The sequence below is a fragment of the Pituophis catenifer genome, unplaced genomic scaffold (assembly GCF_029215685.1).
Source record: "Pituophis catenifer annectens isolate HBS135680 unplaced genomic scaffold, rPitCat1.0.hap2 SCAF_2, whole genome shotgun sequence".
Taxonomy (NCBI): domain Eukaryota; kingdom Metazoa; phylum Chordata; class Lepidosauria; order Squamata; family Colubridae; genus Pituophis; species Pituophis catenifer.
In genome coordinates this window covers 256048972-256076281 of record NW_027256882.1, presented here as the reverse complement: position 1 = coordinate 256076281, position 27310 = coordinate 256048972, and the positions used below count along the sequence as shown (strand labels likewise).

Sequence of the window (27310 nt, the reverse complement as noted above, 5' to 3'; positions counted from 1 at the left end):
GACAGTGGAGCCCGGTTTTTCCCATGTCTTGAGTTGCTGCCTCTCCATGCCCTAGGACAATTAGACTATTCTATGGAACCTCAGCCAGAGGATGCTTCACCCTTCCCGGTTCTTGATGCACTCTGCCGCCGAACTCCTTGCACTGCGAGACTCCCCCCTCTCGCAGGCCTGGCCCTCCATGCTATCGAGGGCCTATCTTGATGACGGATTTTGGAATCCCAAGAGATGGCATGCTGCAAAGAGGGGGTTGAGGGGTTTTTTATTTAAATTTTTAAACAAAATTTTAAGGGGACCCAGGAGGAAGGGAGGGGGTTGTGAAAGTGGACCTGGGGGGGGTCCAGATAGCTACTGAGCGGGGTGACAGGCTGATTGGCTGCAGCAGAGGGGTCAGGAAAGAAAATTTATCCGGGGAGCAGGGGGATAACAAGAAGGGCAATATAATTGAAATAATGAGTGGGAGGGGTAGGTATGACGGGCACAGGGGACCATATCATGTGCCGGGGGTGCGCATACGCTGGTTACGAGCAATTGCGCACTCCGGTCCCCAATGCGCGCCTCGTGGCCTGGGTTGTGCAGAGTCTCAGGCCCAGGGTCCATGGCTGATGTTATGTAATGCCAGGTCGGTTGTCAATAAAGCCCCCCTCATCTGTGATCTTATATTGGAGGGGGGTGCGGACCTGGCAGGTATTACGGAGACCTGGTTGGGCCAAGGGGGGGGTCCCCCTCATTGAAATGTGCCCACCAGGTTTTCGTACATTTCATCAGCCAAGGGCCCAGGGGAGGGGTGGGGGAATGGCGGTGATTATTAGGGAGAGTCTTTGTCCGAGGGAGACCACTGTTCCTCAGATAGCCGGATGTGAGTCCCTCTTTGTGAAGTGGGGCTGTGGGGTGCAGATGGGTTTGCTGACTGTGTACCTGGCTCCCTGCCACGTGGCAGCGACCCTACCCGAGCTACTCGACGTCATCACTGGGGTGGCAGTGGATACCCCCAGACTTGTTGTCATGGGGGATTTCAACCTTCCATCCGCGGGTGAGATGTCAGAGGTGGCTCGGGAGTTCATGGCTTCCATGACGGCCATGGACCTGACCCAGTTAGTTCAAGGCCCCACTCACATAGGAGGACACACTCTGGACTTGATTTTCATCTCTGGTCAGTGGTTGAATGATCTTGGTAGAGGGGACTTAGACATTAAACCCTTGTCATGGACAGATCATTCGCTCCTTCACTTGGACTTTCCTACCGCTTCCCCCTGCCGCAGGGAGATGGAACCGACTAAATGGTTCCGTCCCAGGCGCCTGATGGATCCAGAAAGGTTCCTGATGGAGCTTGGGCCGTTTCCTGAGACTCTGACACACGACTCGACTGAAGAGCTGGTGGCCGCCTGGGAGAGTGCGGCCGCCGGAGCTTTGGATCGTGTCGTGCCTTTGCGGCCTCTGACCCGATGCCGATCTCAATTGGCTCCTTGGTTCTCTGAGGAGCTGAGAGAGATGAAGCATCAGAAAAGACGCCTAGAGAGCATTTGGAGGACTAGTCATTCTGATTCCGACCGGACACAGGTGAGGTCTTATATCAAGACCTACCTAGTGGTGATAAAAGCGGCAAAATCTAACCATTTTTCCGCTCTTATTGCATCTGCAGAGAACCGCCCAGCCACCGTGTTTAGGGTGACCCACTCCCTTCTTCAGGGGGGAGTGCGGGAGGATCCCTTGCAGGGTCGAGCTGAGGATTTTGTGCAATTCCTGCATGATAAAGTCGCTCGGATTCGGGAAGGCTTGGACTCCGACTGGGTGAGTCCGGGGGAAGAGACGAGGGTAGGTCTTGAGAATATTATCTGGGAGGAGTTTGATCCTGTGGCTCCCGAGGATGTGGACAGGGTTCTGGGTAGGATTAGTGCCGCCACATGTTTATTGGACCCGTGTCCCTCCTGGTTGGTACTGGCCTCCCGGGAAGTTACACGAGGCTGGCTCCAGGGGATTATAACTGCTTCTCTGAGTGAGGGTGCCTTTCCCACTGCCTTGAAAGAGGCGATGGTGAGGCCCCTCCTCAAGAAGCCTTCCCTGGACCTGGCTGAATTAGTTAACTATTGTCCGGTCTCCAACCTTCGTTTTGTGGTGAAGGTTGTTGAGAGTGTGGTGGCACGACAACTGCTCAGGCACCTGGATGAAGCTATCTATCTAGACCCGTACCAGTCGGGCTTCAGGCAGGGGCACAGCACAGAAACGGCATTGGTCGCATTGGTGGATGATCTCTGGAGGGCCCGGGACAGGGGTTGCTCCTCTGTCCTAGTCCTATTAGATCTCTCAGCGGCTTTTGATACCATCGACCATGGTATCATGCTGCAGCGGTTGAAGGGGTTAGGAGTAGGGGGCACCGTTTTGCGGTGGTTCTCTTCCTTCCTCTCCGGCCGCTCGCAGTTCGTGTTGGCAGGGGGGCAGAGGTCGACCTTGAGGCATCTCGCATGGGGAGTGCCACAAGGGTCGGTCCTCTCGCCTCTTCTGTTCAACATTTATGTGAAGCCGCTGGGTGAGATCATCCATGGTTTTGGGGTGAAGTGTCACCTGTACGCTGATGATACTCAGCTGTACATCTCCACCCCAGACCACCCCAACAATGCCCTTGATGTGATGTCTCGCTGCCTGGAGGCCATGCGGGTCTGGATGGGGAGGAACAGGCTCAGACTCAACCCTTCCAAGACCGAGTGGCTGTGGCTGCCGGCGTCCCGATATAGTCAGCAGGTGCCATCGTTGACTATTGGGGGTGAATCTTTGCCCCCCACAGAGAGGGCTCGCAATCTGGGTGTCCTCCTGGACACACGGCTGTCTTTAGAAGAGCATATGACGGCCGTGGCCAGGGGGGGCTTTTATCAGGTTTGCCTGATCCGCCAGTTGCAGCCCTTTCTGGACCGGGACGCCTTGCACACGGTCACTCATGCCCTTGTCACCTCCCGGCTGGACTATTGTAATGCTCTCTACATGGGGCTCCCCTTGAAGAGCACTCAGAGGCTCCAGCTGGTCCAGAATGCAGCCGCGCGGGTGGTTATGGGCGCACCTTGTTGTGCCCGTGTGACACCCCTCCTGCGCGAGCTGCACTGGCTCCCAGTGGTCTTCCGGGTGCGATTCAAGGTGTTGGTTACCACCTTTAAAGCGCTCCATGGCACAGGACCCGGGTACCTTCGAGACCGTCTTCTGCCACCAATAGCCTCCCACCGACCAGTCCGTTCCCACAGACAGGGTCTCCTCAGGGTGCCATCAGCCAAGTTATGTCAGCTGGCGACACCCAGGGGGAGGGCCTTCTCTGTGGGAGCCCCAACCCTGTGGAATGAACTGCCCCCGGAAATACGTAAGATCTCCGACCTCCGGGTGTTCCGCTGCGCACTGAAGACCCTGTTGTTCCGCCAGGCAGGGCTGTCAATATAATAATTTTAAATTGGGGTATTTTAATTTTTGGGGTTTTAAATCGGCCAAATCTATTTAATTATTTTAATTTTTAATTATTGTTGTGTCTTGTGTTTTTAAATTGGCTGTACACCGCCCTGAGTCCTTCGGGAGAAGGGCGGTATAGAAATAAAATTATTATTATTATTATTATTATTATTATTATTATTATTATTATTATTATTATTATTATTATTATTATTATTATTTTCTCCTGCCCTTATATTGCAAAGTGAATGCCCCTTTCTCAGGCTTATTTATTCTAGCCATCTGTATAGTGTTTGCTTAAAAAACTTCTTTACTCATAGCTCCCCTCTTCCCACCCTGCTAACCCTGAACATTTTCCAGAACTACTGTATAAATGTTTTCGCTATGCCTAGTACAAGTGAAATGAAAACAGCGATGGATAGTGGACAGAAGTAGTGTGCTTGTCCCTGATACATCTCATTACATGTTCAGACAATATGCACTAAGAATGCCTGCCCCAAGATTATATATGCTGTTATTAAAATAAAAGAGTAAAAGCACCTTCTGTTCAGAATCTCAGAGGGAAACAAAACTCACAAAATCAACTGGAGTGAAATTAGAGTGACATCAAAGAACTGAAAATGGATCAGCAATAACATTTTTAGAACAAAGTTTTTGTCTCTAATGAAGCATGTTGGAAGATGCTTGATTCAGTAAGCAATTTAACCAATTGTTTGAAATACAAGGTAACAAATTTATTGCAATCCTGTCATTTCCTGCTAAATCTTATGTAGTTTCAATGTTCTATTTAATCAGCATAATCAGACTGCCTGTATTGCCTGTGAGGCAGTATAATGAAATAACAGACTTCGTAGCTCAGGCATTATGAAAACTCTTTCTCCAACTCAAGAGCTGAGGAGCCTCCAATGTCACATAGTTGATGTTATCCTTGGTCAAGCATTTCTGTGTACAACATCAACACTGATAGCCACAGAATATGGTGCTATGAATCAGATTTCTCATGAGATTAAGGATTCAACCGAACATATATAGTAGTATCAAAATGAATGGGCTCCCTATCAAATAGTTTCACTTCAGGATATCTTCTCCGTGGTACTGCTGCTGTGAAATTTTGATTTGCTCACATAAATTGACTATTTTCTGCCATGGGATACTTAATGCTATAAGTATTTTCAGTCTCCCCCATTATTTTTATGGTTTACAACAATTCGAAGTTGAACACAATATTGTAGCAGTTGATTGGAGGCATCCTGGCAATCCTATTTTTGCTGGATTTCTAATATCATCAGAGGGATTCTCTTTCCATAATGTACAGGGATAAAATGCCAAAAATGTACTTCATCCAAACAAGGGATGGAAATATATTTCTTCGCTCTACTTTTTACCAATTTTTTTTCTACTGTACATTTTCAGGATCAGTATCAGGAATATTCTTTGACATCTACTTAAGGCCCACATCCTACATGCTAGTTGTTGCTAGCTTTTCATCTCCAGATATATAATAGAAAAAAAAATAAAACAGCATTTTTCTAAAGCTAGGTAGTTGTGTGCATGAGATAAACAACAAGCAACTAATCAGTAGTTCCTTGCATAGAATGGGCTCACAAGAAGGAACCCCCAAAATAGACAATTAATCCATTTATAATCCAGGCTAACTACTGACTCATCCTAGGCAAGAAATAATATATAGGATTTCCTTTTACAGCGAAAAGGTTTTCTGAATTCAACCCTGTCTTGCAATTCTGTCATATTGACTCTAATTTATTTTCAGCCCTGCCTTATGGTTTGCCTTCTAGTCCTGACCACTGTTCAGTCTGAAAATTCAATCTGAAAAATCAGTGAAGAATATTCTAGAATTCTGGGTGCTTGCTTCTCTTACAGTTATATCTGTAGACAGTGGTCCTTTACAAGGCCTTTGAAAGATTAGAATCAAATTTCTAGATGTCTGGCCTTTAATAAGGCCTGAGATTCAGTGCCTTAGGTTGTAGTGGCCTTTAATAAGTTAGACTATTAAATTAAATGGCAGAGCTTTCAGCACAGCTTGTATGGCCCCATAGTGATATCCTTTGATTGCTCCGTATGGCAAAAGATACGAGGATCAAGTCTCAGGTGCCATAGCTTTTATCTATCTGAGATTGTGTCTTGCTCTGAAATTTTAATGCTGAGGTTGACATATATCCTGGATGAATGTTTCCCAGCTGGGTGCTCTAGCTCATAAAAAAAAAAAATCCTGCTTGGAGTCATATAGCAAGGAAGTGGTAATCTTGTACTCGCTTCAACTTGTGCCCCAGATTTGTTCTGCTTGATAAATACTTTAAATCCAGCTTGTTGTGTTGAATCTGGGATATGATCAGAGAACTCTTTTCCTCAAAATACCCTTCCTTAATTTCTAGGGCATGATAACCTTTAGAGCTACTTTCCTGACAAAGTGATCTTTTTCAGAATCTATACCTTGGTGCCCATCCTTTGTTCCATGTTTATACTTTTTCACAGAGTGCTACACAGTGCCTCAGATGTCTGTCTCTTTTTAATTCTCCTCTTTCATTATAATACGTAGGAAACACAGTCCCTTGATAGGTAGATTGTATATGATTTGATACACAGATTGGATTTTCAGGCTAGCTCATATGTGATTACATGACTCTATGTGAATGCACACCCAATTTTTCCCATTTTAAAAAAGGCAGGTTGTGCTTGATACACAGAATAGAAGAAAACCAATGATATGCTAGAGGTGACAAACGGTTTTCAGCCTGAACAATATTTTGTCCTCTACTATACATAGCATATTAAAAGTGTAAGCCGAGTGTCGGTATCTGTTCCAATAACATACCAAATAGCAATAGCAATAGCACTTAGACTTATATACCGCTTTACAAGTTTTGCCAAGAAAACTTCAGGGTCTTGTCTGGCCACCAGGACTCAATGCTGGCTTGAAAGCAGACATAGTTGTGCATAACTGGATCAGAAGGCTATATGATTGTATCAGAAATGTTATTCTCTATTATCAACTTATTTAGGCAGAACAGAGAAACAATCTAAATTGAGCAGATCTGGGCAAGATAGTCTAGCCGAAGCACTTGTTAGAGTATTTATCAAGGGGATGAATGGACGAAATCAAAATCAGTTTGCTTCTGATGGGTTACACCGAGTCTATTCAAAATAAGTCAAGAGGAGGTATATTGAGGTTATGGCATACCAAGTCAAGATAAAGCAATTCACAGTGGTGTTGCATTGGAAATTTTTGATGAGCTTCATTTCAGAGAAGGACCTGAAAAATTCTGCACTTTTGTTGTTGTTGTTGTTGCTGTTGCCAGGTCATATAAAGCTGTTGTCTCAGCACAGGATTTGAATTCTCTGAGCTGTCAAAAATCCCAGGTTTAACCTTTACCAGGTTTAAGCCTTAGAATTTTTTAGGACCTGTCCCAGCTTCTGTCAACTCATGCTCTTTTATGAGTGTGGAGCTGAAGAAGCTACCAACAAGCCAGAGTAGCAGAGAGAACCACACAGCCCACATTAGTAACTCTGTGTGTAACAGCTTCCAATTGAGTGGAACGTGAATCCAAATGTAACCTTCTGCTGGGTCTGAATTGTGCCTATGAATCCTGTTTAAAATAGTGCAAATAAACATGTACCATACTTGAATGGAATTATGGATTGCCCATATTCCCAGTGGCAGAGAAGTAAATCTGAGCCTGCTTCTACATTCAGTTTCTTCTTCTTCTCAGGAACGGGGCATTTCTTTTTTTTCTCTCAAAATATTTTTTATTTCTGCATAATGAACACCACAGCTTTCTCTGATGTGTGATCATGGCAGAATGAAATACAGTTCCAAACATCTCATAACAAAAGTTAGGGATGAAAGCAGAGATTCCCCATGTTTAGTCTCTGTTGTAGAACAAATACTTATAATTAAACTGAAACCAAAATGAAAACATAGTCTGAGGGAAAGAGCCAAAAATGAATACTATAATCTCTTCTCCCTTGCCACCCCCCCCCTCCCCACCTTATCCGTTGCTGTTTCCTGGGAAGTAATTTTGTCATCTCCTAACACTGGATGCCCTTCTGCAGCCAAAACTTCACTTTGATTTTCGCCAGCCAACTGCCATCTGGAAGTATTTAATGACTTCAATATTCATAAGTGCCAAAAATTATGTAGGCCCTTGTTCTTTAAAGCATATTTCACTCTCACACCTTTTAATTTAGAAAAAGCTGCTTCCTTGGATCTCTCTCTGTCTCTCTGTCTGTCTGTCTGTCTGTCTGTCTCCCTCCCTCCCTCCCTCTCCCAGGAGATTTTTTTTGACCAGTCAGGAAGACAGTGTTTCTGTCTTCCTGACTACTTCAGGGACTAGAAGGGAATGGCAAGAAATTGGCTGCTGTTTGGAATTTTTTACTACTCTTTTACCATTTTCATTTTAAAATACATTTAATGCTGTTCAGTAAAAATTGGCCTTATTCTTTCTAGTTGCTTTTCTATATTTAGAAATTTGACATACATGCACTAGGGGTTTCTAAAATCTGATGGCACTTCAAGGAAAATATTCTGAGGTCTAGAAGGACTTTCACTTGCTTTATTTCTTACTTAAATTAATTAAGAATGCAAATTATACGTGTCTGTTTCAAATTAAGTCAAACTGAGTTCAGTGGGCTTTATGCACAGGTAAGTTGTTATATGTACATTAAGCTTAAAAAACTAAATAAATTCAAAATATAATAATTATAATTTATAGCAATATATTTTTGGTTCATTTTCTCTCTATCATAGATTACTCTGCAACAAATAGATGAACATAATAACTTGCTTATAACCTGGGCACAATGAATATTGGCAGGTGAGCTTTTTTCATTATTTGCTCACAGTGGTCCAGTCATGCAAAATGTTCCTTAATAATTAATTGGAATTTAATGGGAATTTAAGTGATCTGGATGCAGCATTAATAATATTTTTAAACTATGCTTCACATTTGTTATATGACTCTTTGGAACAGTTCCAATTCTCCAGATACACACTGCCTATGTTTAGGTGACATACACTAACTATAACCATGGTTAAACAAGATGGGAACAAGCCAAATTCAAGCTGGAAAACTTGAATTTGAACTTGGAAGCTTTAAATTATTTGCTATTGCAGTTTAAAATAAATACTAATTATAGTTAAAATTAATTATAGCTTCTATTTGGACATTTTAAAAAAATGAAAGCCATAGTAAAATCTCTTATATTCCACTTTTTCAACCTATAGGAAAAAGTATGGGATGGAGAATAATAAAGCCCAGGAGTGATTAAGCTCATTCACATCTACTAAATATTAATAGGGTATCAGTTTAAAATAACCATTTTAAGAAATTCACACTAGCAGATACAGCTAAATAATTATAATATATTGTCCCACATTGAGCTTTACTGCCCAACAGTTCAAATTATCTTCAGTGGACTAACGTGAAGAAATTCTGAGATGACCCTTCTCCTATGGTTATTATGAAGCCAACAACATTCACAGTTGCATGCCTGGTGGACTGCAGACTCCCCCTGTATATCCAATGGAAAGAGACGTCTGCTTTGCCACAAAGCAAAAAAGGATCTTGCCCCCCACCCACAACACACATCAGTTGAAAGAGCTTTAGTTCCTAACAAAGGGACTTAGCTATTCCTGAACTCTGGAGAAAAACATTGTCTCTCTAGAAACTAGAAGGTGACTTTAATTTTAGGCATCAGGACTAGGAAATAGTTAACAAGCTTAGCTAAAAATATTGTGTAATAACTATGTATATGTTTAGTCTAATTTATTGACTTTGCAATTTATTATCTCTCTGCATGCTTTATAATTTTGTGTTTTTATGCTTAGTGTTAGTTAGTCCCTATTTACCACAATACTGCACCTAAATAGGAGCAGACCAGTATCATTTTGTGACCTGCCACACCTTTAGATTTTCCTTTATATTTTGTATTAGAGATCCTGTTAAATTACTATTTGAGATCTGAATAACTTTGTGCTTTTGCTTCCTTTGCCACTGAATGTTTTGCTTATGACTAGTTAAAACCCAAAAGTGGGATTTTTACACACACTCTCTCTCTCTCTCTTTTAAAAAATAAAGCTTATTTTATTTATCTCTTGTGAGATTGATCTATCTTCCTACAGAGCAGTGGAAATAGGCTGATTTCCCTAGCTACACATCTTAAAGTCAAGAGATGGCACTATGGAATTCCTTTCAATTTATCTCATGCCTTTCCTTTTAATTTGCCAGAAATTAACATAGATAATAGAAGTTCTAATTTTCTCACACACCTTAGTTAGCAGTGAAAATACCAGAACAACAGAGTTGGAAGGGACGTTGGAGTCCAACTCCCTGCTCAAGCAGAAAACCCTATATCATTTCAGACAAATTGTTGTCCTATTTTTTTTAAAAAACCTCCATGATGGAGCACCCACAGCTTTTGAAGGCAAGTCATTCCATTGATTAATTATTCTAATTGTCAGGAAAATTCTTCTTAGTTCTAGGTTGGTTCTCTCCTTGATTGGTTTCCATCCTTTGCTTCTTGTTCTGCCTTCCGGTGCTTTGGAGAATAAGTTGACCCCCTGTTCTTTGTGGCAGCCCTTTAGATATTGGAACACTGCTATCATGTCACCTCTAGTCCTTCTTTTCATTAAACTAGACATATCTAATTCCTGCAACCAATTTTTCATATGTTTTAGCTTCCAGTCCCCTAATCATCTTTGTTGCTCTTCTCTGCAGTCTTTGTAGTCTCAACATCTGTTTTATATCATGGCTGTTATATTGTACAGCAGAGAGAAAAGTAAATGACCGTGATGGACAGAGGGAAGACCTGTTAACCTGACAATGAGCAGAAGCCCAGACAAGGGGTGAAAGGTTTGAAAATGCCTGACACTGACACTCCTTGAATTCACATGAAGATAAAATAGAGAAGAAAAGATTTACAAAATTCTATTAGTATAGCCAATCATATCCAAAATATTTTTAGATACACGTATCATGTATTTCCTGATCAGGTCTATGTTGTAGGATTGATATCTACAAATGCTGAATACAAGATAGAAATCAAATCTAAGACTGTACAAGAAAAGCAATTCTAGGAGAGGAAGAATGAGACCTCCAATTTGCTCTTTGGCTTAAGTCCTGTTCCTATATGGATATTTTTATTTATGTATTTAACTAATCAATCAACCTATATGCCACCTCCATTGCCATAGCAACTTTATATGGCATACAACAGCAAAATGGAATCTTATAAAGAACTGTAAAAGAGGAACAGTACAATAGCAATGTAAACAGTAATAATTCCTGTCAGGGAAAACAAATAATATACAATAGAACAGTGGTCACATTGTTTGTTCATCCCAGGGTGAAGATATATCACATACATTTTTATACACCTGATCCAGTGCCAGTAGATGATAGCTGGCCACTTGTACATGTTAAATCGAAATAGATAAAGCATCAGGTTCTGAGTAACTCATAACTGACCACAAGATCTAACATGAAAGAGAACTCTGTCTCCTTTCTAGGGACTCATAGGCTCACAATTTCTCTGATAAGAGAGTGAGATCTACTCATTACAGATTCTGCCTCAGCCAATTCAGTAGGACCTGCTTAGCTAGAGACTAACTCAGAATAGATCTGAGCAATTTCATCCATCAGGTGCCTAGAATAACTGCATGGTTGGCCTTCAAACATTCTTTCTCCTCCACCTTCCCTAAAATGGTCTGAACCTCGTGAAAATGGTCTGCAAGTCAGCATTCTGCTAAGGTAACAAAGACAGAAAAAATAATTACATTTGGCCATCCTTCCAGTCATAGTGTAGATCCTGATATTGGCTTGTACACATTTGAGTGGACTCACTCTTTGTATTTCTCCCACCATATTATAGGCATGTCTTCAAAGCTTCATCTCCCAGAGCCTCCTGGGATCAGTATACTAAGAGCACTATGTACAGAGTTAAATGGACAAAGACTACTCAAGAGCAATCCAATCCAATCCAACTCCATCCAGCCCGACCCCCTTATTTCAGGAGGTGATTAAGGTGGTCAATCAAAATGCCAGAAGATTCTCAGGAAATTTCACAAGCATTAGAAACAGAGCAGTTTTCAGATCAGGAAGTATGAACAGCAGGGAAACTCCAGTGAGATGGATGGATGGATTGACAGGCAGATAGAAAGACAGGTAGATGAAAACAGCAACAACAATTTTGCTTCTTTAAAACAACTGAATAATCTCAAAGTATTCCACCCTCCAAGATAAAATATGCAGAGAAATGTATAGGAAAAAAAAAAAGCTTCTTTTGCAAGAAAATAAAACTTTCAGAAAACTGGAGGACAGATTTCAGCACAATATTAGCAATATATCAGAAAAAGACAGCTCACACACAATGTTATGTTCAGCGAATAGTAAAAGAATCGGCCCTCAGTTGTCATGATATGTTGGCACATTTTCTTAAACAATGTTATTATTAGCACTTCTTTAGCCTGAGAAGTTAGGAAGATGTCCTAGATTTAGAGAGTGTTTTGCTTCTAATGCCAATATCCTTAAGCTGCAATCATCACTAGAGCTCACTCATTTACTTTGCAAAACTCCTGTTAAAGGCAGAAGGATAGCTCCAAAGGAAGAATAAAGGCAAGAGTTCCTATAACATTTCATTCCTTGTGGGTTAGTTTCACTTTAAAAGGGCTGATTTTGCTGCAGGGTCAACTACCACCACTTACTTCAATTTTCAGTAATTACAGTTTGTTCAGTTTGTTCAGTGCGGTGGCTCCTAATTGCACACATGGTGAAAAGAACAATTCCATTTTTTTCAACCTTATTCACAACTGCATCTCATCTACCCATTTTTGCAAGAAAGAAACTGATTGGAAACTGAATGGAAATCGTATTTTAACTGCACCTTATACGATTTTCAAGGATTTCTGCCCACAGAAATCCAGTTTTTGTCCTTTATTTTGTGTAAGCACTAATAAACAGAAATTAAACCAATTGATGTATTCCACTAGTCATGAGAAGAAATCCAAACCAATGATTTGGTGACTCCAATTTCAATGTTATTTTAGTATTGTTAAGCTAAAAAATGTGTAGCTTCTATACCATCAGGGTCCTTCTCTGTGGAGCCTTATATGAATTCAAAAATATTATTTCAGCACTGAGGCAAAATTTCTCAGAAGAGAATTGTTTCCAAATTATCAGTTAATTTGATCTCACTCTCCCCACCATGAAACTTTTTAACCCACAAACAGCATGGAAAATTTTGAAAAAAATATGGAAAAAAGTATAGAAAATTATTTCCTCATTCCAGGAAGAACATATGGAAGACTACCTTTGAACAACATTGTACTGAATGTAACTTGAAACTTTGAGATGTTTCTTTATTAAAATACCTTTAGGAAGCTTGACTATTGTGAATAAGATATTAGGCTAGTAGTGGGATAACTCCTGTTTAATGTACTCTGACTAGCTGACCTTATATCAACCGCTATCTTTTAAGATGATCTATTTTACAGGGTATTCTCTGGTTTATTGTTTGGAAAAGGGCTCAGTATGTATATTCCTAAAAGAAAAATTGGTTGTAAATTTAACAACAACAACAGTCACTCTGTTATAACACTGGGAGACAGTGTCCTGCAGAACATGGAGTTTCTTGGTTTTCCTTTTCAACTCCCAAGAACACAAAATCTCTAATGGCTTTAAGTAGGAAAAAGAGTTACAAATTTTGTCATTTTTTTTACATAAACAAAATCTGTAGAAACTATTAATCTAGTAATCACTATATTTTCTGTTCTTAGTCACAAATAGAGAGAAATAATCATCTTTGTGTTATGGGTGTCAAGAACATGATGTTTACCCTCCCTGTTTATTGCTAGCAAGGCACCGGCCTCCATCAAATGCTCTGATAAACAAGATATATAAGACAGCCTTTCAAAAAAGTTACTTGTTCATCCCATAATTGTTCAATAACCAGAAAAATGATAAAATAAGTAAAATATGTTCTGTATCCAGAACTGTTCAGTAGTAATTATTTCAGAGATCAAGACTGTAAACATATAAGGAAGCAGCTTGTATCTGTGCAAGAGCAGAAATGGAAAATCAAGTTAAATTTGAAAAAAGACTGGCATGTAAGGGGCAATTTTCTCAATCACAGAAGACAGTTATGTGCTTAAATCCACATTAAACTCAGTGGGAATAAGTGCCTGTTAACTGGATAAAAAAAATCTGCCCCTTCTCTTCCTAAAACACTCCTTTTCAATTAATTTGTTGATTCCCATTCAAGGTCTTATCATTATTTTCTCTGGATAAAATTGTCTTTTCTTCTGGAAGATGCATCTTGTTTTAAATTGCTGCCAGCTCTAATCAAAACCACCTACGCAACACTACTCATTTTTTTCCTCCTTCTCTATTTTCCCCAGAACTCAGATTTTCTTTTAGAATTACTGAAAATTGCATACTGGCAATTTCGGAAAATAGGATGAACTGATTTCAAACAAACAAAGCCAGTATCTATAGATTAATATTTTTTTTTGTATATAATAACCTTCTCGGGAACATCTAAATGAAGATATGATCTTTTGACTGAAGTTCCATAAAGGGTCTGTATATTATTTTATCTGCCTGGAAGTTCACATACAAATATATGTATACTCTTATTTTATCTCTAACATAATTGTGTGCATCTTTCAATTTACTACATTAGTGAAAAACATTTCAAACAATATGTGTAATTTGGTAGTTATTTTTTTAATTTGGGTTTTCAAATGCTTTTGATGAAGTAGCTGATCAAAGAAAACTGAGTAAAAGCTAGTATTCAAGAAATAAGAATAAAGAACCTCATATAACAAATAAGCAGAAAATAAGAGTACATGGTCAATTCTTACAATGGAACAAGGCAAAAAATAGAGTCTTCTGGAGAACTACTGTATATAGCAATTCAAGGATGAGCAGAGCAGTGAAATATTAAAAATGTCTGGTGACATTAAATCATTTCAGATGATTAAAATAAAAAAGGAACAAAGAAATCAAAATAGTTGCATAATAGACAGTGGGAGGAATGGTATATAAAATTGCAAACGCAATTCAATATAAGCAAGTATGAAGTGAAGTTTAATCCTAGTTTAATCCTAGGATACAATATGTGTCAATTTACCAAATCGAATAATAAGCAATCCAATATAACCTGCTGGCAGTAATGGTAAAAGGGAAATTCTGCACCCATTTGATCCATATATTATGGCAGAAAGAGGTCCAATAGGACCAACTCAGCTGATCCTCAGCAGAACAGACATACAATGTCAGAAAAGGAAAGATTTCTAAATTCAGAGCACCCCATTTATTAATTAGCTCCTATGTCACAGCTAGGTAATTTGGCTCTACTTGGCTCCCATCAGATATTTTAAAGTCAGCTTTCTAAAGAATGGTCAGTGGTAAAGGATTTTGAAAGCTTTAAATTAATTAATTAATTCAATTACGGCAGTAGCTGATTCCAAACTGACTCACTCACAGTATAATGATCTATTAAAAACACAATACAAAACAAGATGGAAAAAAAGACTTCCAGTTGATATCGCGGTGCTATCAGATGCGAAAAGCGGGGCTCTGCAAACTCATGTCAAATCCCTTTGTTTGAGGGTCCCATAAGGGCCTAAAGTCACCCTGTAGGGGTGACGAAGAATGGAGGGGTACCCTGCAGGTCCCGGAGGAATATCCTGCTTGATCCAGGGCTAATTCCCTCTCATCCGACAACAAAGAGGGGCAGCTGTGCTGGAGTGTGTGAATGAACAGTGACTGGAACTGGGTGAGGTCACTTTTTTTTAACCTGAAACCTACCCTAAAGAAAATAAACTCTGGAAAAGGGACTCTTTAAAGAGTTTGTTTAAGCGGCGAACAATTACAGAGAGAAAAAACATACACCCAAAAGAAAAGGATATTAAGAAGAGAGTGCAAAACCTTTAAAAACACAGAAAGATTGGATCTCTAATTTTCATTGGCTATAAGGCATTTTAAAATGCTGGAATTACTTGTCAGAATTTTGATTATTTGTTTGAATAAATACAAATGGAACTTGTTAGAATCTGTGCAATATTGAAGTTAAACAGAAGGCACCATCTACTGGGGAATGGAATACATTATATTCCTATAATCCTGAAAAAAATACTGATAAGACTGAGGAGAAAGTGGAAATAATACCTGGAGGACTGCTATGCTATCTGTTGCTTTATACTTATCTATCCCATGACTACGGGAGCTCTAACTTTGAAAATATGGAAGACATCTAAGTAAAGTGACTTTTACATATCAGGAGTTATGATTGAACTTATAGCAGGGACTTAAGGAGACATTTGGAAATTTTCCTGGATTATCTAAAAAGAGCTAAATTGACTAACTGTGGGACAAAAAAGAACCATATTACTGTATTTCTGGAGGAGCAACATCAGGACTGAGTAAATGGTTCCAGATCGACTTTCTGAGGACAAAAATAATTGAGACTCTGAGGCAGAGATAGAACATTGACAGACTACTGAGCAATATTTGGATTTATCAAAAAAGAAGGCAAGATGTTTCAGCAGGGGGAAATAAGTGGGTTGCAAAAAGAATTGGTGGCAATGTTTCAAAGCATTCATGATACTATGACAAGAAATCAAAGGGAGATAATGGACATAATGAATAACATAAATGGGAGTTAGAAAGTGCTCCACAAGGGGTAATGAATTATGATCAAAAAGCCCAGGAAACAGAAAAGACAATGGAGAGACCAGGGGAAAAGACAAAACTAAATAGACAAACAAAACAAGAAGATAAGAGGGAGAAGGTAATAAAAACTGATGAAGCAATTCAGGGAAAATACATCCTAAAAGACCAAAAAATGATACTAGATAAACAGAAAGATATATTTGAAATGAAAATGGAGAGTTGGGCAGATCTTCTAGAGGTTTGGCCACAAAAGACAGTAGAGATCAGGGGTGAAATGCTCCCCGTTTGGACCGGATCACCTGATCTGGTAGCGATGGAGGCAGGTGGTTCAGAAAACCGGTAGCAAAAATCCCTGCCCCCTCCCTGCCCAGCTGAGCCGCACAATCATCAGAGGCTTTTTTTTTTTTTTTACTTTTAAAAGCATTTTTTCTACAACCTCTTTGGCCGAAAAAGTGCTTAAAAAAAAAAGCCTCTGATGATTGCACGGCTCAGCTGGGATCATCAAAGATCCCAGCTGAGTTGCCTGATCGGCAGAGGATTTTTTTCTTCTAAAAGCCTCTGACGATCCAAGCTGAGTTACCTGATCATCAGAGGCTTTTTTTTCTTTTAAAAGCCGCTGACAATCCAAGCTGAGTTGCCTGTTCATCAGAGGCATTTAAAAGAAAAAAAGCCTCTGCCGATCAGGTAACTCAGCTGGGATCGTCAAAGCCTTTTGAAAGCATTTTTTTACAACCTCTTCACTGAAGAGGTTGTAGAAAAAATGGTTTTAAAAGGGAAAAAAAATTGGCCACGTCCACCCAGTCACATTACACCCCCCCCCACCAAGCCACTCCCACAGAACCGGTAGTAACAAATTTTAGATTTCACCCCTGGTAGAGGTGGAAGAAATACTTAAATTAAACAGGAAAGATTTAATGAAGATGTTAATTAAATAAAGAAGGCTTATATTTTAATACAAATATGTATAAGAATATTATTACAATTATACAAGTATGATTTAAATAACAAATAATATTAATACTACCATTATTACTTGTATTAAAATGAATGATACCCAGATTGATACATAATATCAATATTATGTATTGATATTGATTAACCATATTTTCTGAACTATAAGATGCACCTATCTCTTTTGGTGAGGAAGACAAGAAAAAGAAATCTGCCTCTGCCTCCCAGCAATTTTGTCTCGTTGCAGCAACCAGCAAACAGGCTGCTTTACTTTCATTTTCGTTTTCAGCATAGCTTGATTAGCACAAGAAAAAAAAATCTGCTCCCAGAAATTTACCTCCTTGCAGCAAGCAGCAGAGGCCCACGCAGCAATAGACAATGGCAATCCCTGCAGCCTGAAACAGCTGGGATTCAGGAGGCCGATCCAATGGACAATCAACTTGTGCTAATTAGGTTGTGCTGAAGCTGAAATGGGCTGTTTCTTCTTGCTGCTTGCTGCAAGGAGGCAGAGGCCAAAGGGTGGGGGCCAGTGGGTGGGTGGGGCTACATTCGGGGTATAAGACACACCTAAATTTTCACCCCCTTTTGGGGGGGGAAGGTGCATCTTATACTCTGAAAAATACGGTATACTCAAAAAATAAAATTTAAGAAAAATCAAAAAGAAACAATGAAATCAAAATAGTTGCATGATATACAATAGATAAATGATTTTGAAAGCTTTAAATTAATTAATTAATTAATTCAATTAAGGCAGTAGCTGATTCCAAACTGACACGCTCACAGTATAATAATCCATTAAAAACACAATACAAAACAAGATGGGATCCATTCACTCTATACAAAATATTAGAACAAAACATCCAACAAAGAACTCCATCCAATTCCATCCATGGGTAGGAGAACAACCACGTCTTCAAAGACTTACGGAAGACAAATAAGATGGGAACCACACGTTTCCGTGACATGACATTTCACAATGTTTTCTTTTTTTGTGAAGCTGGGGAGGGGGGGCCTGCACGTGACACATCTGGCCCACGAGCCGCAAGTTTGACACCCCTGCTGTAGATGGTTCCTCAAATAACTTGGCCATGTGTAAAATAGGTGAATCACACTTGGAAGCATACTGGCAATCAGTGCAGCTCACAAAGGAGACATGGCACATGGACATATCAAGGCATGCCCTTATTGTATTCTGGCAGGTTAAAACTTCTGCTTGGTTTTCCAGAGAGCCTCATGTAGAGTGCATTGCAGTTGTTGAGCCTTGAGAGGTGATTAGAATGTAAGTGAATATCTGAAGGGCTTCCAGAAATGAACACATCAGATGAAATTGGATAAAGTCCCATTGGCCACAATTTCCACCTGCTCTTCAAGGCCACCAGGTTATCAAACTATGATAAATGATTGTATATGAGTCCTTTTCTGCACTATTACGTAATTCATAAACTTTAAACTGGCATCTCTATGGTATATGCATCTCTATGGTATATGCCAGGTCCTAATTCCTTGTTTGCTTGGTACCATCTCAAGGCCTTTTGCGCATGTCCAAGATGGCGGCGCCCGCTGGGATCACAATCTGAGGATGGGGCACCGACCTACCCTTTGGGTCCTTTGGGGGTCGTTTTGAAGATCCTCGACCCCAGGACCTGTCAGGGGAGCTCCCGGCCAGCACGGAGAGGGTTTTCTTTCCCTCCGTGACTGAGCCGAGGGGAAGGGGTGATGCGTGGAGCGCCAGGCTGATCAGCTGGGCGTCGGCAGCGTCGGCAGCGTTTTTTTCACAGCCGGAGCCATCAATTAGTGGGAGCGGCGCTGTGCCGGGGGGCGCCCGCCGCGCGGCAAGTTTTGAAGCCCGGGGGGGTTGCCCGAAGTGCTACACGATGTGTCGGGCACCCCCTGAAGACCTCTGGGACGTCGCCAGGCTCTTTGGGGGCTGGCAACGATGGCGCGGTGGTGGCGGCGATGGCGGTTGCTGTGGAGGCTAGCTGGCGGTCAGACGGCGCTGGGGACCCCCCCCCCCTTGGAGTAGGAGCTGGGGGGGCAACAAACCAACAGGTCTGGGAGACCTGCAACCACGATTGGGCGGAAAAGACCCGGAGCAATTTTCTGGGCCTCGGGAGGCCTCAATTTGTGGTTGTGCGGGGGGCGGGGGGCTTGAGAAAGCCGCCCCATTTCTGCCCCATTTCTCTCTCCTCCAGCGTTCCCTTTTAGAACTGGGCCCACCTGGACCAACTGTCAGCCTGTGGGACTCATTGGCGCTATGCCCTATTATTATTACTATTCTGAATCCCCCTGACTCTGGAGAGGGCTATTTCCATCTGAACGGGAGACCGGTACATGGCTGCATCCCGTCGGCTGAGGGGGCTAGACATTTGCCTGACCACCGTGAGAGGGTGGCCAGGTGTCAGAGCCCCTGGGGGCTGAACCGGGACGCTTTCTACATATATGCACTTTACCAGCTTTCTACACATATGCACTTTACCAGCGAGGGGACTTTACCAGCGAGGGGACTTTACCATCGGTCTTTACCACCGGACAAAACGCCGTGAGAGGGCAATTTTTGGACCTGACCCCCGGACGCTGTCTATATGCATCGGTTCATTGCTGCCACCCCACCACAAGAGGGGGTTGTCCAGCTGACCTAACCACCGTGAGAGGGTGGTTAGATCTATTTCCCCCTTGGAACTGTGGTCGTCCTGGCTTTGGACTATGTCCTCTGTTGTGAGGGGACAGGGGACTTGGTCCTGCAAATATTTCTCTGAGATCCCCCATTCCTTTGTCTTCTTTATTGCAAAAGTTTTACAATTACATTTTCACCCCTTTTTTTCACCCCCCCACCTCCCTCCCCAAACTTCCCATCCTCCCTAACCCTCCCTAACCCTCCCCCCCAGACTTCCCTATTATGTACTCATAACTAATAACACTGATATATAAACTTGAACCCATCCCTCCCCTTATATAATTTTTCCTCTTTTTCTCTTTACATTAAGCTATTTCTAATACATTATTTTCAAATAAAAGCTATTTGATACTTTCTAGTTTGATATTTGTTCTGAACATATTCTATCCACCTTTTCCATTCCCATTCATAAGTCTCTTGTGAACAATCCTTTAAATATGCTGAAATCTTCGCCATCTCTGCAAAACTAGCCATCTTCAAAGTCCATTCCTCGATAGTAGGCAAAGCTTCATTCTTCCAATATTTACCTATCAACAATCTTGCTGCTGTTATCATATACAGTATTAGTTTTATTTCACCCCGTGTAAAACCCTTAACTATACCCAATAAAAACAATTGTGGAGAAAATTGAATTTTTTTCTTCAAAACATTCTGCATAACCCACCATATTTTTATCCAAAAAGCCTTAACTTTCCTACAGGTCCACCAAACATGATAATACGTAGCATCCAAACATTCGCATCTCCAACATTTTGGCTGAACATTAGGGTACATACATGACAACTTTTTAGGATCTAAATGCCATCTATAAAACATTTTATAAAAATTTTCCCTCAGGTTCTGCGACTGTGTAAATTTAACATTCTGAACCCAAATTTTTTCCCATGTTTCCAGCATCACTGATTCTTCAAAATTTTGTGCCCACTTAATCATACAATCTTTAACTAATTCAGTTTCTGAATCCCTTTCTAACAAAACATTATAAAGCCTTTTAATATGCATTGGACCTTTCTCTCTTATATGTCTAACCAATTCTTCCTCATGCAACATAATACCAGTTTTTTGGTCCTCTTTCCATCTCAATTGTAGTTGATTATATTGTAACCAGGTTAAATTAATTCCTTCATCCAACAGTGTCTGTAATGTCTTCAACTGCCATCTGCCCGCATCTGTAAAAAGAACCTCTTTATATAAAACCCCCCCGAGTGACATTATATTTGTATTCCACATAGTATGACCAAGATCCAGCCATAACGGTATTTTGTAATCCCATTTGAGTCGGTGCTTCTTCCAAACTCTCATCAAAGATTCTCTAAGTATATGACTTTTAAATACTTTATCTACTTTGTCGTCATAAAATAAATAAGCATGCCATCCAAATTCAAGATCAAAACTTTCTGCATTCAGTATTCCAGTCTTTTTACTTCCAAACCAATCACTTGTTAAAGTTAAAGCTGCTGCATCATAATATAACTGTAGGTTTGGGAGTTTAAGGCCTCCTCTTTCTGGAACGTCTTGCATAATTTTCAATTTCACTCTCGGCTTCTTCTCGTTCCAGACAAACTTATTCACACCAGACTGCCAAACTTTCAGTTGTTTATCACTTTTAAGCACCGGAATCATTTGAAACAAAAACAGAAATCTTGGCAAAATGTTCATCTTAACTGCTGCTATTCTTCCAAGTAAAGACAGTTGCAGCTTTTTCCAAGTCTCCATGTCTTTCTGGACCTCTCGCCACAACACCTCATAATTATTTTGGAACAATTTCATGTTTGATTCTGCAACCTGAACTCCAAGATATTTTACCTTAGGTACAATTTCAAAACCTGCCCTCCTTTCAAGCTCATGTTTACGATCTTGTGTCATATTTTTAACTATCATTTTAGTCTTTTTTGAATTCAGTCTAAAACCTGAAACTTTACCATAGTCTTGTATAATGTCGTTCATCAAGATTATTGATTCCATTGGTTGTGATAGGGTAACCACCAGATCATCTGCAAATGCCTTTATTCTATAATCCTCTTGCCTTATCATTATACCTTTCAAAATTTTAGAGTCCCGTATTGTATTTAGCAAGACTTCCAATGTTAATATAAATAAAAGTGGGGACAACGGACATCCCTGTCTTGTTCCTTTTTCAATTTTAAACTCTGTCGTCAGACTTCCATTAATAATAATCTGTGCTTTTTGCTCTTGATAAATTGCTGAGATCGCCTGTATAAATTGGTCCCCAAAGCCCATCTTTTTTAAAGTCTTTAGTAGAAAATTCCAATCCACTCTATCAAAGGCCTTCTCTGCATCCAGAAAAACCAGCACTGCAGGGATCTGTTTATTCTTATCAAGATATTCCAATAAATCTATTACTTGCCTTACATTGTCCTTCATATATCTGCCCTCAATAAATCCCGCTTGGTCCTCATGAATCACCTTTTGAATTACTGGCATCAACCTGTTGGCTAATACCTTCGCATAAATTTTATAGTCTGTGTTCAAAAGAGATATTGGTCTGTAATTCTCTGGTTTTTTAGGACCAACTTGTTCTTTTGGTATCAAAGATATATAAGCAGTTATCCAAGATGGGGGTATTTTACCCCCTTGTTGAATATTACAAAATAAATCTCTAAGTTGTCCCACCATTTCAGCTTGTAAAGTTTTGTAATATACTGCAGTCAAACCATCCGTGCCAGGAGCTTTAGCTGTTTTTAACTGTTTAATTGCTGCTGTTATCTCCTCCTCTGTTATAGGATAATTCATTCTTTCCTTTTGTTGATCAGTAATTTTTGTAACTCTCTTATCATTTAAATATTTTTCTATAAGTCCATTCTGCACCTCTTCTTTAGCATATAGTTTAGTATAATAGTCCACAAAAGCTTCTTTAATTAATTTTTGTTGAAAAATTTCTTTCCCTCCAATATCAATACTATCAATAGTCCGTGTACTTTGTTTTTTCCTCAATGTATAAGCCAACCATCTGCCCGGTTTGTTAGCGTTGCAAAATGTATTATGCTTCGCGTATTGTAGGCTTGTTGCAACTTTTTCCGCCATAAGCATTTGAAATTGGTCTTTCAAAAGTTTTATAGCACTTCGTATTCTTTCATCTGTTGGATTTTTAATAAGTAACTGTTCTTTATTCTTTATTTCCATTTCCAACTCAGATCTTTTCTTTTGTCGGAACAGTCTATGTTTAGAATTCATGTAGATAAGTACCCCTCTCATATAAGCTTTACTTGCATCCCAAACAATTTCAATTGGGGTACCTTTATTCAAATTTATTTCAAAAAATTCTTTCAAATGCTTTTTAAGTTCTATTGTATTTTTTTCATATCTAAACAAGTTCTCATTTAATCTCCAAGAACGTCTCTCAACCTTATCCATCTCAATTTCTATCCATACAGAGCTATGGTCAGTCAAAGTTCTTGGAAAAATCTTTGTTCTTTTTGTTTTGATAAGTAGATCATTTGACAACAGGATAAAATCAATCCTAGAAAAGGATCTGTGTCTATCAGAAAAGAAAGTGTAATCCAATTCATTTGGATTATGTATTCTCCAAACATCTTTTAGTTCCATATCTTCTTTCATATCAAAAAAAGTCTGTGGTAGTCTAATTCTAGACTTTGCCAAGCTCTTTTTATCTAGTTTAGAATCAATTACTCCATTCCAGTCTCCCATAATTAAAATAGATCTATAGTCCCATTGCAATATTTTAGTATGTAACATCTTATAAAAATAGTCCTGTTGTTGGTTGGGAGCATAAATTCCAATCAAAAGAATTTGACCATTTGCTGTGAGCAATTCAATTGCTACAAACCTACCATCTTGATCTGCTTCTATAACTTTCGCTGTTAATTTTTTATTTACATAAATAACCACACCATTCTTTTTCTGCGAAGTTGAAGATATATAATGTACTCCTAATTTTGAGTTTATCAAATATTTTTGATCTTGAGTTGTAATATGCGTTTCTTGTAAACATATTATATCATTATTAAATTGTTTCAAATATGTAAATAATTTCTTCCTTTTCTGTGCTGAATTCAAACCCCATTCCTTTGTCTTCTCCTCGGTCCTTTATATACACCCTCAGGATATGGTCGTGTTACCCATTATGATTAATGTACTCAGCAGCGGAGCTTCTTGGTCTGCGAGACTCCCCCCTCTCGCAGGCTTGGCCCTCCATTCTATCGAGGGCCTACCTCGATGACGGGCTCTGGAGTCCCGAGAGGTGGCATGCCGCAAAGAGGGGGCTGCGGGGTTTTTTAAAATTGTCCTTGTTTAAACTTTTAAGGGGTTCTGGGAGGGGGGAGGGGGGTGGGATTGGAATTAGGATTGTGGGTTTGGGGGATAACCCACTAGGGGGAGAGTCGGGCTTGGCCAGGATGTTCGGCGGGGGTGGTGGGGGATCCGGAGGGGGTCGAGCTGGTCCAGACTATGCTTTCACCATCGGTACTGTGTGTAGGAGGGGTAGATATGGCGGGAGCAGGGGACCATATCATGTTAAGGGAGCACGCACCCACTGTCTTCAAGCGGTAGAGTGCTCCGGCCCCCAAGGCTCCACCCGTTCTCCAGGTAGTACAGACCTTCAGGGCCCGGGCCTTCGTCTGATGTTGTGCAACGCCAGGTCTGTAGTAAATAAAGCCCCCCTCATCTGTGATCTTGTTTACGAGGGGGGAGCGGACCTGGCGGGTATTATGGAGACCTGGTTGGGCCCAGAGGGAGGGGTCCCTCTGGTAGAAATGTGCCCACCAGGTTTCCACGCATTCCATCAGCCAAGGTCACAGGGGAGGGGCGGGGGAGTAGCGGTTATTATTAGAGAAGGCCTTAGGCCGAGGGAGACCACTGTACCTCAGACAGCTGGTTGTGAGTCCCTCCTTGTGAAGTGGGGCCACGGGGCTCAGATGGGTTTGCTGATCACGTACCTGGCTCCCTGCCACGTGGCGGCAGCCCTGCCCGAGCTACTCAACGTTATTGCCGCGGTGGCGGTTGATACCCCCAGACTTATGGTCATGGGGGATTTCAACCTGCCATCCGTGGGTGAGGCGTCTGAGGTGGCTTGGGAGTTCATGGCTTCCATGACGGCCATGGACCTGACCCAACTAATTCATGGCCCTACGCACACTGGGGGAAACACACTGGACTTGGTTTTTGTCTCTGGACAGTGGTTGAGTGATCTCGAGATAGGGGATATAGTCATCGAGCCCTTGTCATGGTCAGATCACTCGCTCCTTCGCTTTGACCTTCGAATCGCAGCACCCCGCCGCAGGGAGGCGGAACCGGTAAGATGGTACCGCCCCAGGCGCCTGATGGAACCTGATAGGTTCCAGATGGAGCTTGGGCCAATCCCGGAGGTTCTGGCTCACGCCTCATCTGGGGACCTAGTGGCCGCCTGGGATAGGGCGGCTGCTGGAGCCCTGGATCGAGTCGTGCCTTTGCAGCCTCTGACCCGGCGCCGATCTCGCCTGGCTCCTTGGTTCACCGAGGAGCTGAGGGAGATGAAGCGCCGGAAAAGACGCCTAGAGAGCTGTTGGAGGGCTAGTCTTTCTGAATCTGACCGAATCTGACCGAACACTGGTAAGATCTCATATTAGGAGTTACCTAGTGGCGATAAAAGCAGCAAAATGTACTCATTTTACTGCTCTTATTGCGTCATCAGATAATCCCCCGGCCACCCTGTTTAGGGTGACCCGCTCCCTGCTCCACCAGGAAGCGCGGGAGGACCCCTTGGAGGGAAGAGCCGAGGATTTTGTTCAGTATCTGTATGACAAAATCACTCAGATTCGGGCAGGTCTGGACTCTGACGGGATAGATCCAGCGAGGGTGACGGAGACAGGTCTTGAGACTGTTATCTGGGATGAGTTTGATCCTGTGACCCCAGATGACGTGGACAGGATTCTGGGTAGATTGAACGCGACCACATGTTTGTTGGACCCGTGTCCCTCCTGGTTAGTGCTGGCTTCCCGGGAGGTGACGCGAGGCTGGCTCCAGGGGATTATAAATGCTTCGTTGGGTGAGGGTGTCTTTCCCGCCGCCTTGAAAGAGGCGGTGGTAAGGCCTCTCCTCAAGAAGCCTTCCCTGGACCCGGCAGTATTGGCTAATTATCGTCCAGTCTCCAACCTTTGCTTCGTTGCGAAGGTTGTTGAGAGTGTGGTTGCGCGACAGCTACCCCAGTACCTGGATGAAGCATCGTATCTAGATCCGTTCCAGTCGGGCTTCAGGCCTGGGTACAGCACGGAAACGGCATTGGTCGCGTTGGTTGATGATCTCTGGAGGGCTCGGGACAGGGGTTGTTCCTCTGTCCTGGTCCTGTTAGACCTCTCAGCGGCTTTTGATACCATCGACCATGGTATCATGCTGCACCAGCTGGAAGGGTTGGGGGTGGGAGGCACCGTTTTACGGTGGTTCTCCTCCTTTCTCTCTGACCGGTCGCAGTCTGTGTTGACAGGGGGGCAGAGATTGACCCTGAGGCCCCTTATATGTGGGGTGCCGCAGGGATCAGTTCTCTCGCCCCTTCTGTTCAACATTTATGTAAAGCCGCTGGGCGAGATCATCCGTGGTTTCGGGGTGAAGTACCATCTGTACGCTGATGACACCCAGCTGTACATCTCCACCCCGGACCACCCCAACGATGCCCTTGAAGTGATGTCCCAGTGCCTGGAGGCCGTACGGATCTGGATGGGGAGAAACGGGCTCAGGCTCAACCCATCCAAGACCGAGTGGCTGTGGTTTCCAACATCCCGATATAGTCAGCTGGCGCCATCGCTGGCTATTGGGGGCGAACCATTGGCCCCCACGGAAAGGGCTCGTAACTTGGGCGTCCTCCTGGACTCACGGCTGTCTTTAGAAGAGCACTTGACGGCCGTGACCGGGAGGATTTTTCATCAGGTTCGCCTGATTCGCCAGTTGCGTCCCTTTCTAGATCGGGACTCGTTACGCACAGTCACTCATGCCCTCGTCATCTCTCGTCTGGACTATTGTAATGCTCTCTACATGGGGCTCCCCTTGAGGTGCACCCGGAGGCTCCAACTGGCGCAGAGTGCGGCGCGTGGGTGGTTATGGGAGCAACATGGAGCTCCCATGTAACACCTCTCCTGCGCGAGCTGCACTGGCTCCCGGTGGTCTTCCGGGTGCGCTTCAAGGTTCTGGTTACCACCTTTAAAGCGCTCCATGGCTTGGGACCTGGTTACTTACTGGACCTCCTACTACCATCAACAGCCTCCCACCGACCAGTACGCTCCCACCGACCAGTACGCTCCTCCAGGTGCCGTCGGCCAAACAATGTCGGCTGTCGGCCCCTAGGGGGAGAGCCTTCTCTGTGGGGGCACTGACGATCTGGAATGAGCTCCCCCCAGAGATACGGAGGATTCCGGATTTGCGCACCTTCCGCCGCGAGTTGAAGACACTTTTATTTCATCAAGCTGGCCTCGCCTAAATCTTCTCCCTTTTAAGTGTAAATTCTAAATTTTTAATGGATTTTAAAATATGGGTATTTTAAATTATGGGTATTAATTCAGCCAAATTTATTTAATTCATTTTATTCGATTTTAAATTTTGTATATCTATGTGTTTTATTTCATGG

General features: G+C 42.0%; 1 long non-coding RNA gene across 2 annotated transcripts in view; it reads left to right on the top strand.

The window, feature by feature from the left end:
* Positions 1-27310, top strand: part of LOC139311354 (uncharacterized) — a 186431-nt gene that overhangs the window by 116387 nt on the left and 42734 nt on the right. Inside the window, exon 2 of one of the 2 annotated variants that reach the window (XR_011599939.1) lies at positions 8189-8255. The exons of the other annotated variant lie outside the window; for it this stretch is intronic. This is a non-coding gene — a long non-coding RNA (uncharacterized lncRNA). The remainder of the gene's footprint in view (positions 1-8188; positions 8256-27310) is intronic. 2 annotated transcript variants of the gene reach the window in all.